We start from the raw sequence: 20,530 nt of genomic DNA, 5'->3' as shown, positions 1-20,530 counted from the left end.
AAGTGGACACATACCCTAAGGGTCTGATATATTGGGAAACCCCCAAACGTGATACCATTTTAAAAACAGCACCCCCTGACATATTGAAAACTGGTGTCAAGTAGTTTATTAACCCTTCAGGTGCTTTGCAGGAATTAATGCAAAGTGGTATGACAGAAATGAAAATGTGTATTTTTACCACCTAAATGTCACTATCTTCTGAACAGATTACTACATCCGTCAGACTCTAAGGCTATGTGCACACTTTGCAGGTGACCTCTGCGGGTTCTCCCGCAGCGGATTTGATAAATCTGCAGGGCAAAACCGCTGCGGTTATCCCTGCAGATTTATCGCGGTTTGTTCCGCGGTTTTCGCTGCGGGTTTCCGCCTATACTATTGATGCTGCATATGCAGCAATATGCAGCATCAATAGTAATGTTAAAGTAAAAAAAAAAGTTTATATACTCACCCTCTGACGTCCCGATCTCCTCGGCACTGCACCCGGCGGTCCGGTTCCAAAGATGATGTGCGAGAAGGACCCTTCGTGACGTCACGGTCATGTGACCGCGACGTCACGGTCATGTGACCGCGACGTCACCGCAGGTCCTGTTCGCACAGCAACTCTGACCGGCCGGCCGCGTGCAGCGCTGAGAGGTGAGTATAACATGATTTTTTATTTTAATTCTTTTTTTTACGCACAAATATGGTTCCCTCTCCTCCACCCCGGGTACCACCCGCACATTATCCGCTTACTTCCCGCAACGTGGGCACAGCCCCATGCGAGAAGTAAGCGGTTCAATGCATTCCTATGGGTGCAGAATCGCAGCGATTCTGCACAAACAAGTGACATGCTGCGGAATGTAAACCGCTGCGTTTCTGCGCGGTTTTCCCCGCAGCATGTGCACAGAGGTTTGCGGTTTCCATAGGTTTACATGTAAATGTAAACGCAATGGAAACTGCAGCAGACCCGCAGCGGCAAAATCGCGGCGGTTTCGCGGTAAAAACCGCAAAGTGTGAACATGGCCTAAGGCCGCTATTTGGTAGTGAATTGCCATGGCAAACATCAGGACCACACAATCATGATCTGAGGGCACCAATTGGGATAAAGAGGAAGCCCCCACACTCTGTTAACCATTTATAATGAAGTAGTCACTATTGACAGCAGCATCTAAGGGGTTAAAGAAATTTGGATGGTGACAACACTGATCGTGGCTGATGCAGCAAGTTGTCAGCTATAGTGGACAGCCGACAGTTGCTGGATTGTCACCAGTATGGGGAGGCTATTCTCTTATATCTCAGGTCAGTTAAAAGACGTATTGGCGGTCATTAAGGGGTTAAACCTCCTAAAATGCTAACAAAATAAAATAACATTTTACAAATGGTACTGATGTAAAGCAGACATGTGGGAAATGTTATTTATTAATGGTTTGCTGTGGTGTGACTATCTGGATTAAAGGGATAAAACATTTTGACCTAAATTTACCATTATCATAAAGTATAATGTGTCATGAAAAAACAATCTCAAAATCACTGGGATTTTTTGAAGCTTTGCGGAGTTATTACTACATAAAGTTACACTGGTCAGATTTCAAAAATTTGGCTCCGTCACTAAGGGGTTAAAATAGTCTCAACTAAGTACTGCATTTACAAGCACTGCTACCATTTAGTTATTTACTTACTTACTGCAGGGTATTTGCTCATTTTATTCGTATTCTAAAGGTACCGTCACACTAAGCGACGCTGCAGCGATACAGACAACGATGCCGATCGCTGCAGCGTCGCTGTTTCGTCATTGTGTGGTCGCTGGAGAGCTGTCACACAGACGGCTCTCCAGCGACCAACGATGCCGAAGTCCCCTGGTAACCAGGGTAAACATCGAGTTACTAAGCGCAGGGCCGCGCTTAGTAACCCGATGTTTACCCTGGTTACCATTGTAGAAGTAAAAAAAAAAACACATACTCACATTCCGGTGCCCGGCGTCCGCTTCCCTGCACTCCTCCTGCATCCTGTGTCAGCGCCGAACATCTCCGGCATCTCCCACAGAGCAGAGCGGTGACGTCACCACTCTGCTTTACGGCCGGCACTTACACAGGATGCAGGAGGAGTGCAGGGAAGCGGACGCCGGGCACCGGAATGTGAGTATGTGTTTTTTTTTTTACTTCTACAATGGTAACCAGGGTAAACATCGGGTTACTAAGCGCGGCCCTGCGCTTAGTAACCCGATGTTTACCCTGGTTACCAGTGAAGACATCGCTGGTTCGGCGTCACACACACCGATCCAGCGATGTCAGCGGGAGATCCAGCGACGAAATAAAGTTCTGGACTTTCAGCAACGACCAGCGATCTCACAGCGGGATCCTGATGGCTGCTGCATGTCAAACACAACGATATCGCTATCCAGGACGCTGCAACGTCACAGATCGCTAGCGATATCGTTTAGTGTGAAGGTCTGTATGTTAATGGACACAGTGTGAATGTGCCCCTACACATTGCACTTATATCACTTATATACAGACATAATACAGAATGACAGTTATTGGTAATAAAATAATATCTACAGATTCTCTCTATAAAGTAGACAGCAATTATAATGCGAATCTTCTGGAGCCATCAATAAATGGAGACATTTCACATGCAAATCTATGCCGATGGGAAGGATGATATTTTCTCAGGCACAGCAGGCTTCCATTAGCCTTTCACCATTGCAGTTCGCCTCTCCATTGTAAAATGCCGTATAACATGTAATATACAATTATTGCTTGCAGTATTCTAAACAATGAGAACGACTGAAAACCTAATTCAAGCGTTTGCTGTTCACATGCGTGTTCTGTCTGTGTTTTTCTTGGGCAGAACACATACGGTACCCATTATAGTCTATGGGGCTGTTCAAATGTCCAAGGTTTTTTTCTGGTCGCTGTGTCAGCAAAAACAACACTGTACTGTATGTGAGATGCTTTGTACTTCATTTTTTTCATACTTAAAAAGCTGAAAAAATTAGTACAATTTTAATAGTGTTAATAGTTTATTTTGGTCCATTAACAAAATGCAAAGTGAATGAACAAAAAAAGAAATCTAAATCATATCAATATTTGGTGTGACCGCTCTTTGTCTTCAAAACAGCATCAGTTCTTCCAGGTACACTTACCCAAAGTCAGTCATTTTTGTAGGATCATCATTTTCATATGTAGCTTTAACACTGTCATTAACTGAATAAGAAAGTTGGAGGCTTAAAACTGGGTGAGGAACAGCCATACTGTGCTACAAAGGGTGAGGTTGTTAAAGACAGTTTCTAGTCACAGGTCCATGCCGTTATCAGAGTTCGACTGTGCCATTTAACTGGTAATCAACAATAGACAGCACGGCTGTTAGAAGCCAACACATGTTCATATGTGTAAACAGGGAGTATAGCCTAACAACAAATCCTACAAAATTACTCCCATAGACAAGAATCCAGTAAAAAAACACAATTTTTATTGAAACAATCAACAAATGCATAAAATAAGTAAAAAGGAGAAGTCATGCTGAGAAATAATCATCAGGTAAATATTAAGACATATTTATAATCTGTCCCAAGTCAATCAAAAGAAGTTCATTGATTACATATATGTGCAGCTTTATATTATGACACCAATATGCCCATGAGGAAAAGGTATAGAGGTCACCCTTTTAAATAGCACTGGTGATGGCTGCATCTCATAGCGGCCAAACATGGTGACAGGTTCCCTTTAATGCCACTCGTATTTCATGGATACGGTTATGTATGATCTGTCACTTTATTCTGATAATATTTGTTAATGATGCTTATAATTTGATAAGTCACTAATATAAACCTTGTACAAATTCCATATGTGTTTGGAAGTATTTACACCTTCTCGTATGGACATATTAGGTATCATCATATAATACTGCATATAAATACATAGCCGTGGAACCTTGTCTATCTATATAATCGTCTTAGGGGTACTTCCGTCTGTCTGTCTGTTTGTCTGTAACGGAAATCCCGCATCGCTGATTGGTCGCGGCTGGCCGGCCGCGACCAATCAGCGACAGGCTTAGTCTGGCCGCGAATTGGCCCCTCCCTACTCTCCTCAAGTCAGAGCCCCCTCCCTACTCCCCTCCAGTCAGTGCCAGTGTGTCGCCCCATCCTGGACCAACTTTTTACTATTGATGCTGCCTATGTAGCATCAATAGTAAAAAGATATAATGTTAAAAATAATAATAAAAAAAAAAAATTGTGCTATTCTCACCTTCCACCGTCCACCGATGCGCGCGATGCTGCCGCTAGCTTCTGTTCCCATTGATGCATTCCGAAATTACCCAGATGACTTAGCGGTCTCGTGAGACCGCTAAGTCATCTGGGTAATTCCGAATGCATCACTGGGAATGGAAGCTGGCGGCAGCATCGCGCACATTGGGACAGCTTCGGTGGACACCGGAGGGTGAGTATATAACTATTTTTTATTAAAAAAAATTTTTTTAACAGGGATATGGTCCCCACACCGCTATATACTATGTGGGCTGTGTTATATACTGCGTGGGCTGTGTTATATACTGCGTGGTCTGTTATATACTGCGTGGCCTGTGTTATATACTACTTGGGCTGTGCTATATACTACGTGGGCTGTGCTATATATTATGTGGGCTGTGCTACATATTACGTGGGCTGTGTTATATACTGCCTGGCTGCTATATACTACGTGGGCAGTGTTATATACTGCGTGGGCTGTGTTATATACTATGTGGCCTTTGTTATATACTGCATGGGCTGTGCTATATATTACGTGGGCTGTGCTATATATTACGTGGGCTGTGTTATATACTACATGGCTGCTATATACTACGTGGCTGCTATATACTACGTGGCTGTGCTATATACTAAGTGGCTGTGTGTTATGTGGGCTTGGCTATATACTATGTGGCTGCTATATACTATGTGGCTGCTATATACTAGTGGCTGTGCTATATACTACGTGGCTGTGCTATATACTACGTGACTGTGCTATATACTATGTGGTCTGTGTTATATACTATGTGGGCTGTGTTATATACTACTTGGCTGTGATAACTGTGACGTACATACATACATACATATTCTAGAATACCCTATGTGTTAGAATCGGGCCACCTTCTGATATGTACATAAACATGTATATAAAAATGTGTTATTATTTTAAAGTGTGACCTCTATACCTTTTCTACATGGGCATATTGGTGTCATAATATAAAGCTGCACATAAATATATGTAATCTATGAACTTCTTTTGATTGACTTGATTATAAATATTTCTTAGTATTTACCTGATGATTATTTCTCAGCATTACTTCTTTTTACTTGTTTTTATGCATTTGTTGATTGATGCATGCTCAGCTCTGAGCTCTCATCAAAGACTGGGAACCTACATATGACAGAAAAGTATGTCATATGTCGAGAAGGAGTTAATGGTGTCTTCAATGCTGAGAAATATAGACAGATACTTATCGCTCATGCAATACCATCAGGGAGGTGTCTGATTAGTTCCAAATGTATTCCGCAGCAGGACAATGACCCCGAACATACATAGTAACATAGTTATTAACGTTGAAGGAAGACTTTAAGTCCATCTAGTTCAACCCATAGCCTAACCTAACATGCCCTAACATGTTGATCCAGAGGAAGGCATAAAGAAACCCATGTGGCAAACAGTAAGCTCCACATTGGGGAAAAAAATTCCTTCCCGACTCCACATACGGCAATCAGACTAGTTCCCTGGATCAATGCCCTATCAAGGAATCTAATATATATACCCTGTAACATTATACTTTTCCAGAAAGGTATCCAGTCCCCTCTTAAATTTAAGTAATGAATCACTCATTACAACATCATACGGCAGAGAGTTCCATAGTCTCACTGCTCTTACAACCGATGTCATTAAGAACTACCTTCTGCGTATACAAGAACAAGAAAGTCTTGGAATTGATGATATGGCTGATACCACAAGCTCGCTGCCTCGGGGTAATCCTTGACACTGATCTCTCCTTCAAACCACATATCCAAGCCCTTTCCACTTCCTTTCGACTTCAACTCAAAAATATTTCACGAATCCGTACATTCCTCAACCAAGAATCTGCAAAAACCCTAGTCCATGCCCTCATCATCTCTCACCTTGACAACTGCAACCTCCTGCTCTGTGGCCTCCCCTCGAACACTCTCGCACACCTCCAATCTATTCTAAACTCTGCTGCCCGACTAATACACCTGTCCCCCCGCTATTCCCCGGCCTCTTCCCTCTGTCAATCCCTTCACTGGCTCCCCATTGCCCAGAGACACCACTACAAAACCCTAACCGTGACGTACAAAGCCATCCACAACCTGTCTCCTCCATACAGCTGTGACCTCGTCTCCCGGTACTTACCTGCACGCAACCTCCGATCCTCACAAGATCTCCTTCTCTACTCCCCGCTTATCTCCTCTTCCCACAATCGCATACAAGATTTCTCTCGCGTATCACCCCTACTCTGGAACTTTCTACCACAACGCATCAGATTCTCGCCTACCATCAAAACCTTCAAAAAGAACCTGAAGACCCACCTCTTCCGACAAGCCTACAACCTGCAGTAACCACCGATCGACCAAACCGCTGCACGACCAGCTCTACCCTCGCCTACTGTATCCTCACCAATCCCTTGTAGATTGTGAGCCCTCGCGGGCAGGGTCCTCTCTCCTCCTGTACCAGTTGTGACCTGTATTGTTTAAGATTATTGTACTTACTTTTACTATGTATACCCCTCCTCACATGTAAAGCACCATGGAATAAATGGAGCAATAATAATATTATAATAATAATAATAATAATAATAATAATAATACCTAGCCCTGATCTCAACATCAGTACAAGTATCTCTGGGATTATATGAAGAAACAGAAGGACTACAGACACAGAAGATCTGTGGTTACTCATCCAAGATGTCTGGCATAATCTCCCTGCTGAATTGCTTCAAAACTGTGTGCACGTCTATGTAGAAGAACTGATGATTTGTTGCTGCTTTGAAGGCAAAGGATGATTATACCAAACATTGACTTGATTTAGATTTCTCTTTGGTTCATTCACTTTCCATTTTATTTACCAATAATAATCTAGTAATACTTCTATTTCAAAAGCTTAAAAAAACACTATTTTTTCTCATTTTCTGATCTGCTTACTCCAATTGCTTTTTGTATTTGGATGGTTTGGTCCTTACCAGGGAGGCTTGGCGACCATTATCACGGTAATCTAGGGTCTGGAACATCTATTTCTCAGTAGGTGGTAGACAAGCTGGTTAAAACTGAAACAAGCAAAAAATAAAAGTAGAAAAGAAAAAAAAATTATGAAAGGGTCAATACATTGCGTACATATTGTGCTCTTTTCTTTAAAAAAAAAAATGCGTCTTCTGTTTCAAAAAATACCTGAGCTGTCTGATAAACATGGTGGAAGTGAGAACCAGCTCAGCCCTGAGAATTCGTATCCACCCAGTAGATATATCCTGGTGAGTGACATGGATGGGGCGCTGGGTGATGCAGTCTCACCCCCATCATTACATCACCAGCCCAGGAGCTTTGTTTAGCCTCAGGTGCTGTGCAATTTGTCAGACCAGCCCAGTCTCTGACCTGTACACAAGCTGCAGCCAATCACAGATCAGCTTTATGACATCACTGACCAATCAGCTGAGGCCACTGTGTGAACTACCAATCAGGATGCAGCAATTATCCTGGTTATGTAGAAGGGGATAAGATCACAGTGAGGAGATGTCACTGCCCAGAGGAGAGAACAGCAGAGCCAAGGCATACACTAACCAAGGAACATGTTCCCTGTGCTACAGTAATGTAATGTCATGTAATAAACCGGCAATATCCTCATTGCATAGGAGATTGTTTTTTCTTTTTTCTACTATTTTGTTTATTTTTTGTTCCAAATACAATGCAATATATTGTCTTAATCCTGAGTGAGTTTAAGGCCACGGTCACATGTTCGGTATTTGGTCAGTATTTTACATCAGTATCTGGAGTGGAACAATCATAGGAAAAGTATAATAGAAACTAGTCACCGCTTCTGTATTTATCACCCACTCCTGGTTTTGGCTTACAAATACTGAGGTAAAAAACTGACCGCGTGAATGTGGCCTAACACGGACCTATAAGGGGACAATGGCATACCACGGCGCTCGTTTCTGGCAGAAATTCTACTGGAGCCCCCAGCAATTCCAAGAAATGGGTGTCTGGATATTCAGAATCAGGTTCTGCATGGCCCCGTCTTGAATGTAGCAGAGGTGAACATGTTCCACTTTCTCCACTCATAGTCTATGGGACTGCCGTAAATAACGGGACACTGATCTCCCCCTTCTCTGGCAGTCCTATAGACAATGAATGGAGAAGAGTTGGAGAATGCAACTTCTGCTATATTCAAGACTGGGCTTTACATGACCCAGTACTCAGAATCATTGGGACCACAAGCAATCAGTATGATATGGATGGTGGAAAACGTTAGATTTTGGGAATACCCCTGTAAACAATACAAAGTGCCCTTTAATTGTGCAGTATGTGTGTGTGTAATGCAGGGCAGGGCAGGTCCTCGGAGCCGGAGTCTTACTTTGTAACTACTCCCTTTTTTTGGCCGAGAAATGTTAATCATGAAAAGAAGGCTTCACTCTTGAACAATAACATGTAAGTACTTACATTGTAATCTCCTTTATGAGTAGTACAAAAAGGTTTTCTCTTTTTGTCTTTCTTGGGCTCCATGCTTAGTATGGAATGGTAACGCTGCGCCCCCTGGTGGCCATTTTTTTCTCTTGGCCAAAAATGATTTGTAAAATAATACGTGTTGTCAAGATTGAAAATGTGACTACAAGCAATAGAAATAGAATTCACATTTCTATCACATCTAGATGCTTTGAGACATATTCTCCAATTCATCAATTGCTTTTTTTTACGTTCATTTATTTTTCTTGACTTTTTTGTATGTTAGCGGATTTTTTAAGCCAAATACATCAAAATAGATATCCAGTGTTTGTAGAATTGGCCCAAATTCAAAGCTTCTTAAATGCTCTTTTTAGCTATTTTTGCACTTTTTAAAGTCTAAGGAGATCCGAAAACGATGGATGAAAAAAAGGAAGAAAGACTTTGTCCTTCAATATTCCATCTGTGTTTCATTCATTTTCCATTGATTCATTGCTAAGAGTCAATGGACAAAACAAGAGAAAAAAACAGACACAAAACAGATGAGACATGAGAGAACAGGTAATTTTACAAAGATGTAAAGATGATAACAGATATGTGAGTGTGCCGCTCCGATTCTCTGCCGGGCTGGGAGTGATGGTGTTACTGGTTACCCGTGACCTGAAAATAAGGTTGCCACATATACCACCAAAAACAGTGGCATGGTAAAGAAAGGGGTGCCATGTTAGTGTTTTGTCTTTACACTTGGACATTTCATTGTGTAATGGTCCTTAGGGTTCTAGGGTGGTTGAGGGGTTATTGCCATTTCCTTGGTGGACCAGGTACTAAAGGGATCAATGCAAACATCCTATGTGGTCTAGTGCAGTAAGAGGTAGATCTCATATGATAGTGATTAATAGGTAACCTACAATTATATCATTTAAGTATTATGTTCCTTTATCCCATGTATTCTAGCTACCGGCCACTAGGTGTCCTCCTCCTTACTAACTCGCTTTCCAGTGCTGTTGTAGAGTGGAATCTGTCTATTACGACATAAACCCTAAAATGGATTAAAGGAAGTGTTGGGGTCGCACTGCTCCTGCTCTCCCATCTCTCAAATTACATACAAGCATAATAGAAAAGTGGGCTTTTCACTTGATAAGAGACAAGCTTTAGGACAATGGCAGGATCAATGCATTCTGTTATGTGAGGAAAAACAAGTTCTAGGACCTATAGTGCTGGCAGAATTCTGATGAACAGAGATCACCCATTCAAAAAGTGTGAATGGCAAGTTACAGAGTAGGAAAATTAGGAAAGTCCTTGGACATATTAAACTTATATGTGAGAATCTCTGGTGTCGAGTGTTCACATTCTCAGTTTAGCTATGTTCCCATCTTAAAGAGAGTTGAACAGAGATGTAATACCGGCATTCACCTGACTGTAATTTCCCTTCATTGATAATAAAGAAGATATCACCACAGTGATTGAAGGGGGTCCCCAATATGTTCAGGCAGAATGGAATGTTGTTTCCTCTCCTAAATAAGTAAATAGAGAAACCTCTGAATTGTTGAAAAATTTCCCACTGGCACTCTTGATTTATCCCTATAGAGGTGCACAGATTGCCTTAGCCCCGCAATACGGAGGGAATGACACTACCATTCATCTGGACTGTAGGCTGATAGAGAAGTGATACTGTCCCACAGCCAGACTGGGTCACACATATTTAGCAATTCAATGCATTTGTATGCTCTCTAATGTGTCTAAACTAGCACGACACTCCAGCCCGCAAAAAAAGAGATGATGTTTTTCAACAAAATGACAAGTTTTGGGCTATAATTATATATATATATATACAGTGCAGACCAAAAGTTTGGACACACCTTCTCATTTAAAGATTTCTCTGTATTTTCATGACTATGAAACCTGTACATTCACACTGAAGGCATCAAATCTATGAATTAACACATGTGGAATTATATACTTAACAAAAAAGTGTGAAACAACTGAAAATATGTCTTATAATCTAGGTTCTTCAAAGTAGCCACCTTTTGCTTTGATGACTGCTTTGCACACTCTTGGCATTCTCTTGATGAGCTTCAAGAGGTAGTCACCGGAAATGGTTTTCCAACAATCTTGAAGGAGTTCCCAGAGATGCTTAGCACTTGTTGCCCTTTTGCCTTCACTCTGCTGTCCAGCTCACCCCAAACCATCTCGATTGGGTTCAGGTCTGGTGACTGTGGAGGCCAGATCATCTGGCGTAGCACCCCATCACTCTCCTTCTTGGTCAAATAGCCCTTACACAGCCTGGAGGTGTGTTTGGGGTCATTGTCCTGTTGAAAAATAAATGATGGTCCAACTAAACGCAAACCGGATGGAATACCATGCCACTGCAAGATGCTGTCGTAGCCATGCTGGTTTAGTATGCCTTCAGTTTTGAATAAATCCCCAACAGTGTCACCAGCAAAGCACCCCCACACCATCACACCTCCTCCTCCATGCTTCAAGGTGGGAACCAGACATGTAGAGTCCATCCGTTCACCTTTTCTGCGTCGCACAAAGACATGGTGGTTGGAACCAAAGATCTCAAATTTGGACTCATCAGATCAAAGCACAGATTTCCACTGGTCTAATGTCCATTCCTTGTGTTCTTTAGCCCAAACAAGTCTCTTCTGCTTGTTGCCTGTTCTTAGCAGTGGTTTCCTAGCAGCTATTTTACCATGAAGGCCTGCTGCACAAAGTCTCCTCTTACCAGTTGTTGTAGAGATGTGTCTGCTGCTAGAACTCTGTGTGGCATTGACCTGGTCTCTAATCTGAGCTGCTGTTAACCTGCAATTTCTGAGGCTGGTGACTCAGATAAACTTATCCTCAGAAGCAGAGGTGACTCTTGGTCTTCCTTTCCTGGGGCAGTCCTCATGTGAGCCAGTTTCTTTGTAATGCTTGATGGCTTTTGCCGCTGCACTTGGGGACACTTTCAAAGTTTTCCCAATTTTTCGGACTGACTGACCTTAATTTCTTAAAGTAATGATGGCCACTCGGTTTTCTTTACTTAGCTGCTTTTTTCTTGCCATAATACAAATTCTAACAGTCTATTCAGTAGGACTATCAGCTGTGTATCCACCAGACTTCTGCACAACACAACTGATGGTCCCAACCCCATTTATAAGGCAAGAAATCTCACTTATTAAACCTGACAGGGCACACCTGTGAAGTGAACACTATTTCCGGCGACTACCTCTTGAAGCTCATCAAGAGAATGCCAAGAAAGTGCAAAGCAGTCATCAAAGCAAAAGGTGGCTACTTTGAAGAACCTAGAATATAAGACATAATTTCAGTTGTTTCACATTTTTTTGGTAAGAATATACACTCACTGGCCACTTTATTAGGTACACCTGTCCAACTTCTTGTTAACACTTAATTTCTAATCAGCCAATCACATGGCGGCAACTCAGTGCATTTAGGCATGTAGACATGGTCAAGACAATCTCCTGCAGTTCAAACCGAGCATCAGTATGGGGAAGAAAGGTGATTTGAGTGCCTTTGAACGTGGCATGGTTGTTGGTGCCAGAAGGGCCGGTCTGAGTATTTCAGAAACTGCTGATCTACTGGGATTTTCACGCACAACCATCTCTAGGGTTTACAGAGAATGGTCCAAAAAAGAAAAAAAATCCAGTGAGCGGCAGTTCTGTGGGCGGAAATGCCTTGTTGATGCCAGAGGTCAGAGGAGAATGGGCAGACTGGTTCAAGCTGATAGAAAGGCAACAGTGACTCAAATCGCCACCCGTTACAACCAAGGTAGGCCTAAGAGCATCTCTGAACGCACAGTGCGTCGAACTTTGAGGCAGATGGGCTACAGCAGCAGAAGACCACACCGGGTACCACTCCTTTCAGCTAAGAACAGGAAACTGAGGCTACAATTTGTACAAGCTCATCGAAATTGGACAGTAGAAGATTGGAAAAACGTTGCTTGGTCTGATGAGTCTCGATTTCTGCTGCGACATTCGGATGGTAGGGTCAGAATTTGGCGTAAACAACATGAAAGCATGGATCCATCCTGCCTTGTATGGAGCATCTTTGGGATGTGCAGCCGACAAATCTGCGGCAACTGTGTGATGCCATCATGTCAATATGGACCAAAATCTCTGAGGAATGCTTCCAGCACCTTGTTGAATCTATGCCACGAAGAATTGAGGCAGTTCTGAAGGCAAAAGGGGTCCAACCCGTTACTAGCATGGTGTACCTAATAAAGTGGCCGGTGAGTGTATATTCCACATGTGTTAATTCATAGATTTGATGCCTTCAGTGTGAATGTACAATTTTCATAGTCATGAAAATACAGAAAAATCTTTAAATGAGAAGATGTGTCCAAACATTTGGTCTGTACTGTATACATATATATATATATTTTTTTGTATATGTCTATATACTGTATATACACTGCTCAAAAAATAAAGGGAACACTTAAACAACAGAATATAACTCCAAGTGAATCAAACTTTTGTGAAATCAAACTGTCCACTTAGGGTACTGTCACACCGTGCAATTTTCGTCGCTACGACGGCACGATCCGTGACGTCGCAGCGTCGTATTAGTATCGCTCCAGCGTCGTAGACTGCGGTCACACTTTGCAATCACGGCGCTGGAGCGATGCCGAGGTTCGCTGGTAACCAGGGTAAACATCGGGTTACTAAGCGCAGGGCCGCGCTTAGTAACCCGATGTTTACCGTGGTTACCAGCGTAAAGGTAAAAAAAAAAAAAAAACGTACATACTCACCATGTGATGTCCGTCAGGTCCCTTGCAGTCTGCTTCCCGCTCTGACTGAGTGCAGCCGTACAGTGAGAGCAGAGCGCAGCAGTGACGTCACCGCTGTGATCTGCTCTCACTTTCCGGCCGGCGCTCACAGTCAGAGCGGGAAGCAGACTGCAAGGGACCTGACGGACATCAGATGGTGAGTATGTACGGTTTGTTTTTTTTTTACTTTTACGCTGGTAACCACGGTAAACATCGGGTTACTAAGCGCAGCCCTGCGCTTAGTAACCCGATGTTTACCCTGGTTACCAGCGAACGCATCGCTGGATCGCTGTCACACACAACGATCCAGCGATGACAGCGGGAGATCCAGCGACGAAAGAAAGTTTCAAACGATCTGCTACGACGTACGATTCTCAGCAGGGTCCCTGATCGCTGCTGCGTGTCAGACACTGCGATATCGTAACGATATCGCTAGAACGTCACGAATCGTACCGTCGTAGCGATCGTAATTGCACTGTGTGACAGTACCCTTAGGAAGCAACACTGTTTGACAATCAATTTCACATGCTGTTGTGCAAACGGAATAGACAACAGATGGAAATTATTGGCAATTATCAAGACACACTCAATAAAGGAGTGGTTCTGCAGGTGGGGACCACAGACCAAATCTCAGTGCCAATGCTTTCTGGCTGATGTTTTGGCCACTTTTGAATGTTGTTTGTGCTTTCACACTCGAGGCAGCATGAGATGGACGCTACAACCCACACAAGTGGCTCAGGTAGTGCAGTTCATCCAGGATTGCACATCAATGCGAGATGTGGCAAGAAGGTTTGCTGTGTCTGTCAGCGTAGTGTCCAGAGTCTGGAGGCACTACCTGGAGACAGGCCAGTACACCAGGAGACATGGAGGGGGCCGTAGGAGGGCAACAACCCAGCAGCAGGACCGCTACCTCAGCCTTTGTGCAAGGAGGAACAGGAGGAGCACTGCCAGAGCCCTGCAAAATGACCCCCAGCAGGTCACAAATGTGCATGTGTCTGCACAAATGGTTAGAAACCGACTCCATGAGAATGGTCTGAGTGCCCGACGTCCACAGATGGGGTTTGTGCTCACAGCCCAACACCGTACAGGGCGCTTGGCATTTGCCACAGAACACCAGGATTGGCAAATTAGCCATTTTCACAGATGAAAGCAGGTTCACATTTGGGGGGACTGCATTATTCTCAGGGGTATACATTATACTCTGGGGGGCTACATCATACTATATGAGGGGGCTACAGTATACTCTATGGGGGGCTGCATTATATTCTGTGTTGGGGCTGCATTATTCTCTCAGGGGACTACATTATATTCTGGGGGGCTACATCATACTATATGAGAGGGGCAGCATTATGCCCTATGAGGGGGCTATAGTATACTCTATGGGGGGCTGCATTATATTCTGTGGTGGGCTGCATTATACTATATGAGGGGGGCTGCATTATACCCTATGAGGGTGCTACATTATATTCTATGGTGGGGACTGCGTTATACCTGAGGGGGTTGCATTATATTTTGTGGGGTGCTGCATTATATTAAAAAACACCATAAGAGGAAAAACCTCCACTAACTATAGACAAAAAGCACCAGTACACAGGCAAAGGTGCTGCATTATATTCTATGAGAGAGGTCTGCATTATATTTTATGAGGGGGCGACATATTTTTTTATGAGGGGGGCTACATTATATTCTATGAGGGAGGCTACATTATATTCTATGAGGGGGCGACATTATATTCTATGAGGAGGCTACACTATATTCTATAAGGGGGCGACATTAAATTCTATGAGGGGGCTACCCCTCTTTAATTCTACCCCAACCCCTGCTACATAATTAAGACGTGAACTACCTTATATTATACCCTGATATTAGCGTGATTTACCGCACAATTGGTGGTTTTGTATCTATTTCTATGTAGCTACATAGTGGGCCCCAAGAATGATTTTCTCTGGTGGGCCCAAGGTGCTCCAGTCCGACGCTGGACACACTGATAACCCCAAAATCAAAATAAGAAGGCTTAGTGTCTAATTCCCAACGACTTGGACATCAATGTATCTGCTAGATGTATCTGGCAATTATATAGACACGCATTATAAATGCCCTCTTCCAGAAAGTGATTTGTAACAAGGATCTCATCCATCTATGTTTCCAGGGCTGCTATAATAAGTGACTTATGTAATATGTAATGACATGCGCTCACAGTCTTGGCTCCAGAACATTAGTGTGTCTTCATGTACGTTTCATCGGAGTTTATAGTCAATACATTACTGTGTCTATAGATAGGAAAAGACTTTCATCTGCATTGAAACCAAAATACATTCCCCTAAATTATTTATTATAATGAACCTACATACAGCCAATTATATGATCTCTTAATCCAGCATCAGCGGGACCTGTGCAGTGCCAGATTACCACCTATGCCGGATTAGAGAGAACGTTCATCCTATTATGTACAGTATATTATCAGTATTTTATAATTCGGGATATAAGGCAGCCTGTCAGTAACCGTGAGGAAACAAAGAATGGGCTACGTTACAGGGTTATGCAGTTCCTTACGTTTGTATAGGGAGGTGAAAGGTACTGTTGATGTGGTGTTAATCTGCCACTTGGGACATATTGTATGTGGGCAAGTTACTATGCATCTATTCTAATTAATATTCTAATTAATAAACAGGAGCAAGTTACCCTACCAGCCATGCATGAGACCTACAAGTGATCAACGAACGCCATGTCAGTATTGTCACTTCCAGATACAGAGACGCTGAGTTCAGTGATTGGCTGCAGTGCTGATGAGCGCTGCAGTCGTGATGTCACCATTGCAACCAATACACAGAGGCTGAAGCAGTGATAGAGAGTCAGCTCTGGACCCCGGGAGGATCAATATCATCTAATTTTATTGTTTTTACGTAGCACTGGCTCATAGATGAGAGAAACCTAACAGTGTAAACCCCTTGAAGAACTAAAGCTCAGCTCTGATTGCTTGCTGTGACTAACAAACGGTATGCGCACAGACTTTTTTAATGAGAATACGCTCCAGGAAAGCACCAGTGGTAAAGTTTTTGTTTTGTAATCTGATATCAGCATGATATACGGGCAGAGACCCTGATTCCTGCAATGTATCACTTAGTTTACTCGGTGCAGCAGTTTTCTCTGCTGCAGATCTAGCAGAGCTTGGAATGCTGAGCCCCACCAACAGCACTGAGTATCAGCTTTCTCTGTACATTGTACATTGTCAGAGAACCGTGGTGGGATCGTGGCTGGACCAGCAAGCATCAGGAAGCTAGTCAGGAAAAATAATCTCCTTCTGATGATACACTGAATTTTCTTAAAACAGAAACACAGCCTACAAGAGTAAGTGGCACATCCCTGTAATGAGGGTCTCAGCCTCTATCTCATGCTGCTCTCGGATTACATGACAAAAGGCTGCTGACAGATTCCCTTTAACCATCTTATTGCTGCCTGATCGGCTGTTTTCTCAGTGGTTTTGCTGTCAATGACTTTTCTTCAAAATCATATGTAAACTACTGCTTCAAAACAGAAGAATGGACCGGTCACTTCTTTTCCTCTTGTCACGACTTTTGAAGCTCAAAAAGACGTAACGTATGCACAGCAAGTAGCTCTGACTTTGCTGTGCATTTGTTCATTTTTGTGACATTTTTCTTGCACTTTTTCAGGTGCGTGATAAAGATGTTAAGTTATGTTATGATATTAGGCGGTTTTAATAAATGAGGCTCAATGAATATTGAAAATCTAAGTGGCTAATATATTATGCAGCAGACTAACAATTTTTGACTATTTGTTTTTGCTAATTCTTTGATTTGTCAGTTTCATTGTCCACTGATTTCTTCATGTGGCGAGCAGCAATATATGAATTTGGCGCGTTAGAACACCTGCCAGCCTGCGCCAGAACGTGACAATGTCAGCCCAGAGCAAGTGAGTGCTGGTGTGAAATGCCCCTTTATTTGTGCCAAAACCAACTTCAGGATGTAAATAATGGGTTGTCATGCCCGCGTGGCGCAAACTTCGGATTATTTTGGCATACATCAATGATACATTTGTCTAACTTGATTTGTGCCAAAAAAGATGCAAATAGAGCAGAAAACAGGCACATCCATAGTAATAAATGTGTCCCATTGTAGATTCGGTCCTTTCAGTTTTCAAGATCTTGGCATCCTGTCAGTGAATGAATCATTCTTGTTTAGCGCCTGAACACCTGTCAAGATAACATATGTTGTCAAGTTCCCACCTATAGATGGGCTGCAGAAGCCCCCCTTTAAGGGCACGCAATTGATGTGTGCATTTTAAAATGTCCATTTAGGTATTTTTTCCTTTGTGGAGGAGGGGGGTAATACATCAATTTCTTACAAAATACCATAAGGTAGGGGTTTAATAAATCTAACTTATGATGAATTTACCCTTAAAAAGTTTCAACTTTATTGATAAATATTAAAAATCTAATTCTCAACACAGGGGGTGTGAATACACTTAATTCTAACATTTCAGATTAAGTTATAGAACAATGATTATGGATTTTCTGCCTGTAAAAATGTTCTAAAAAGTGAGACCAGTTACATGGAAGGATTATCAGATTCAACAGACTCAATCACCTACAGAATGTTCCACCACCAATCCTTAGATGTTTATACATACAGTGAGGGAAAAAAGTATTTAGTCAGCCACCAATTGTGAAAGTTCTCCCATTTAAAAAGATGAGAGAAGCCTATAATTGACATCATAGGTAGACCACAACTATGAGAGTCAAAATGAGAAAACAAATCCAGAAAATCACCTTGTCTGATTGGGCAAGATTTATTTAGCAAATAACGGTGGAAAATAAGTATTTGGTCACCTAAAAACATGCAAGATTTCTGGCTCTCACAGACCTGTGACTTCTTCTTTAAGAGGCTCCTCTGTCCTCCACTCATTACCTGTAGTAATGGCACCTGTTTGAACTTGTTTTCAGTATAAAAGACACCTTTTCACAACCTCAAACAGTCACACTCCAAACTCCACAATGGTGAAGACCAAAGAGCTGTCGAAGGACACCAGAAACAAAATAATAATAAGAAAATGGAAGACATACAAGATCACTGATAATCTCCCTCGATCTGGGGCTCCACGCAAGATCTCACCCCATGTGTCAAAATGATCACAAGAACGGTAAGCAAAAATCCCAGAACCACATGGGGGGACCTAGTGAATGACCTGCATAGAGCTGGGACCACCGTAACAAAGGCTACCATCAGTAACACACTACGCTGCCAGGGACTCAGATCCTGCAGTGCCAGACGTGTCCCCCTGTTTAAGCCAGTACATGTCCGGGCCCGTCTGAAGTTTGCTAGAGAGCATTTGAATTATCCAGAAGAGTATTGGGAGAATGTCATATGGTCTGATGAAACCAAAGTAGAACTGTTTGGTAGAAACAAAACTCGTCGTGTTTGGACGAGACAGAATGCTGAGTTGCATCCAAAGAACACCATACCTACTGTGAAGCATGGGGGTGGCAACATCATGCTTTGGGGCTGTTTCTCTGCAAAGGGACCAGGACGACTGATCTGTGTACATGAAAGAATGAGGCCATGTATCATGAGATTTTGAGTGCAAACCTCCTTCCATCAGCAAGGGCATTGAAGATGAAATGTGGATGGGTCATTCAGCATGATAATGATCCCAAGCACACCGCCAGGGCATATGAAGGTCCTGGAGTGGCCTAGCCAAGTCTCCAGATCTCAACCCCATAGAAAACCTTTGGAGAGAGTTGAAAGTCCGTGCTGCCCAGCAACAGACCCGAAACATCACTGCTCTAGAGGAAATCTGCATGGAGGAATGGGCCAACATACCACCAGCAGTGTGTGCCAACCTTGTGAAGACTTACAAAAAACGTTTGTTCTCTGTCATTGCCAACAACGGATATATAACAAAATATTGAGATGAACTTTTGTTAAAGGGAACCTGTCAACCCCCCCCCAGGTGTTTGTAACTAAAAGAGCCACCTTGTGCAGCACTAATGCTGCATTCTGACAAGGTGGCTCTTTTAGTTCGGGTCCCTGGCACTGCTGCAATAATCGCTTTTGAAATTTGTCCCTCATACCGTGAAATCCCCAGGGGGGCAGGTCTTTCCCCCCTAGTCCAGACGCCTCACAGCCATCACTCATGGCCTCTGTGCGCCGGGCACCGCCTCCTCTTCCTTCATTAGTGTCCCCGGCGCCTACGCTGTTATTTTTTTTCGTGCATGCGCAGTTGCGCTGCCCTTCGAACTTACAGCGCAGGTGCCGGGGACGCAGTCACCCCCTGACGAAGGATCTTTAATCCGAAGCGCGCATCAGGGTGTGCGCATGTTTAGGACCGAGTGGCACCTAAAAGGTACAGATTCTCCTAATTATTTTCTGTTTGTCAGCACTTTGCACTTTTGCACCTTGTATACTGTTTTTTGCTGCTTGATTTATTTGATCACGCTTATTCATTGATTTTTTGCAATAGAGATTCATTACTTGCTTGCACTTTGCACACTATTGCCCTATGTATGGGCCTTTTGTTGCTTGATTCATTTGATCACGTTTCTTTATTGATTTTTCTTAATAGTGATACATGATCTGTTAGTTAATCTAGGGGTCAATGGGATCACTCGAGCAGTTTTTTTGATCATATCTAACCTCATAGGAGATCTGTAGATAGATAGATAGATAGATAGATAGATAGATATTTTTTATATATGTTCTTTGGGTGCCTCTTATTCCTACTTAGGTTTCAATATATTAATAATTTTATGCATACTTGTTTTTATTATTTGTTGTCCTAAAATATGTGCACACAATGTATGTTGTATTTCAACTGTCACAAATAAAGCTTATTTAATTCTATATCCTTGCTAGTACTTTCTTGGGTTCTGCTCCATAGTCCTGATTGGTGATTGGTTTTAAACTAATAGTTGAGTGGTTTCCACTTCTTTCGTTGTTGCACTAGGGGAGGAATATATAATTTCACTGTTATATACTCATGTATGGATTGCATTGATTACTTTTGAAAGTTATCAGTCCTCTGCGGTGTATACATTATTGCGTTCACAGGATGAGCAGCAAGCAGGCCTATTGAAAACT

General features: G+C 42.6%; 1 long non-coding RNA gene across 2 annotated transcripts in view; it reads right to left on the bottom strand.

The window, feature by feature from the left end:
* The window catches only part of LOC143765502 (uncharacterized), a 32,786-nt gene extending 25,113 nt beyond the window's left edge, over positions 1 to 7,673 (bottom strand). The window contains exons 1-2 of one of the 2 annotated variants that reach the window (XR_013213407.1): positions 7,403 to 7,673; positions 7,198 to 7,281 (exon numbers count right to left, since the gene is read on the bottom strand). This is a non-coding gene — a long non-coding RNA (uncharacterized LOC143765502). The remainder of the gene's footprint in view (positions 1 to 7,197; positions 7,282 to 7,402) is intronic. The other variant, XR_013213406.1, reaches the window with a different exon arrangement.
* Positions 7,674 to 20,530: the final 12,857 nt, after the last annotated feature.

This window comes from Ranitomeya variabilis, chromosome 4, assembly GCF_051348905.1.
Source record: "Ranitomeya variabilis isolate aRanVar5 chromosome 4, aRanVar5.hap1, whole genome shotgun sequence".
Lineage (NCBI taxonomy): Eukaryota > Metazoa > Chordata > Amphibia > Anura > Dendrobatidae > Ranitomeya > Ranitomeya variabilis.
The sequence above is the reverse complement of the archived record's forward strand: the minus strand, read 5'-3'. Positions and strand labels throughout refer to the sequence as shown.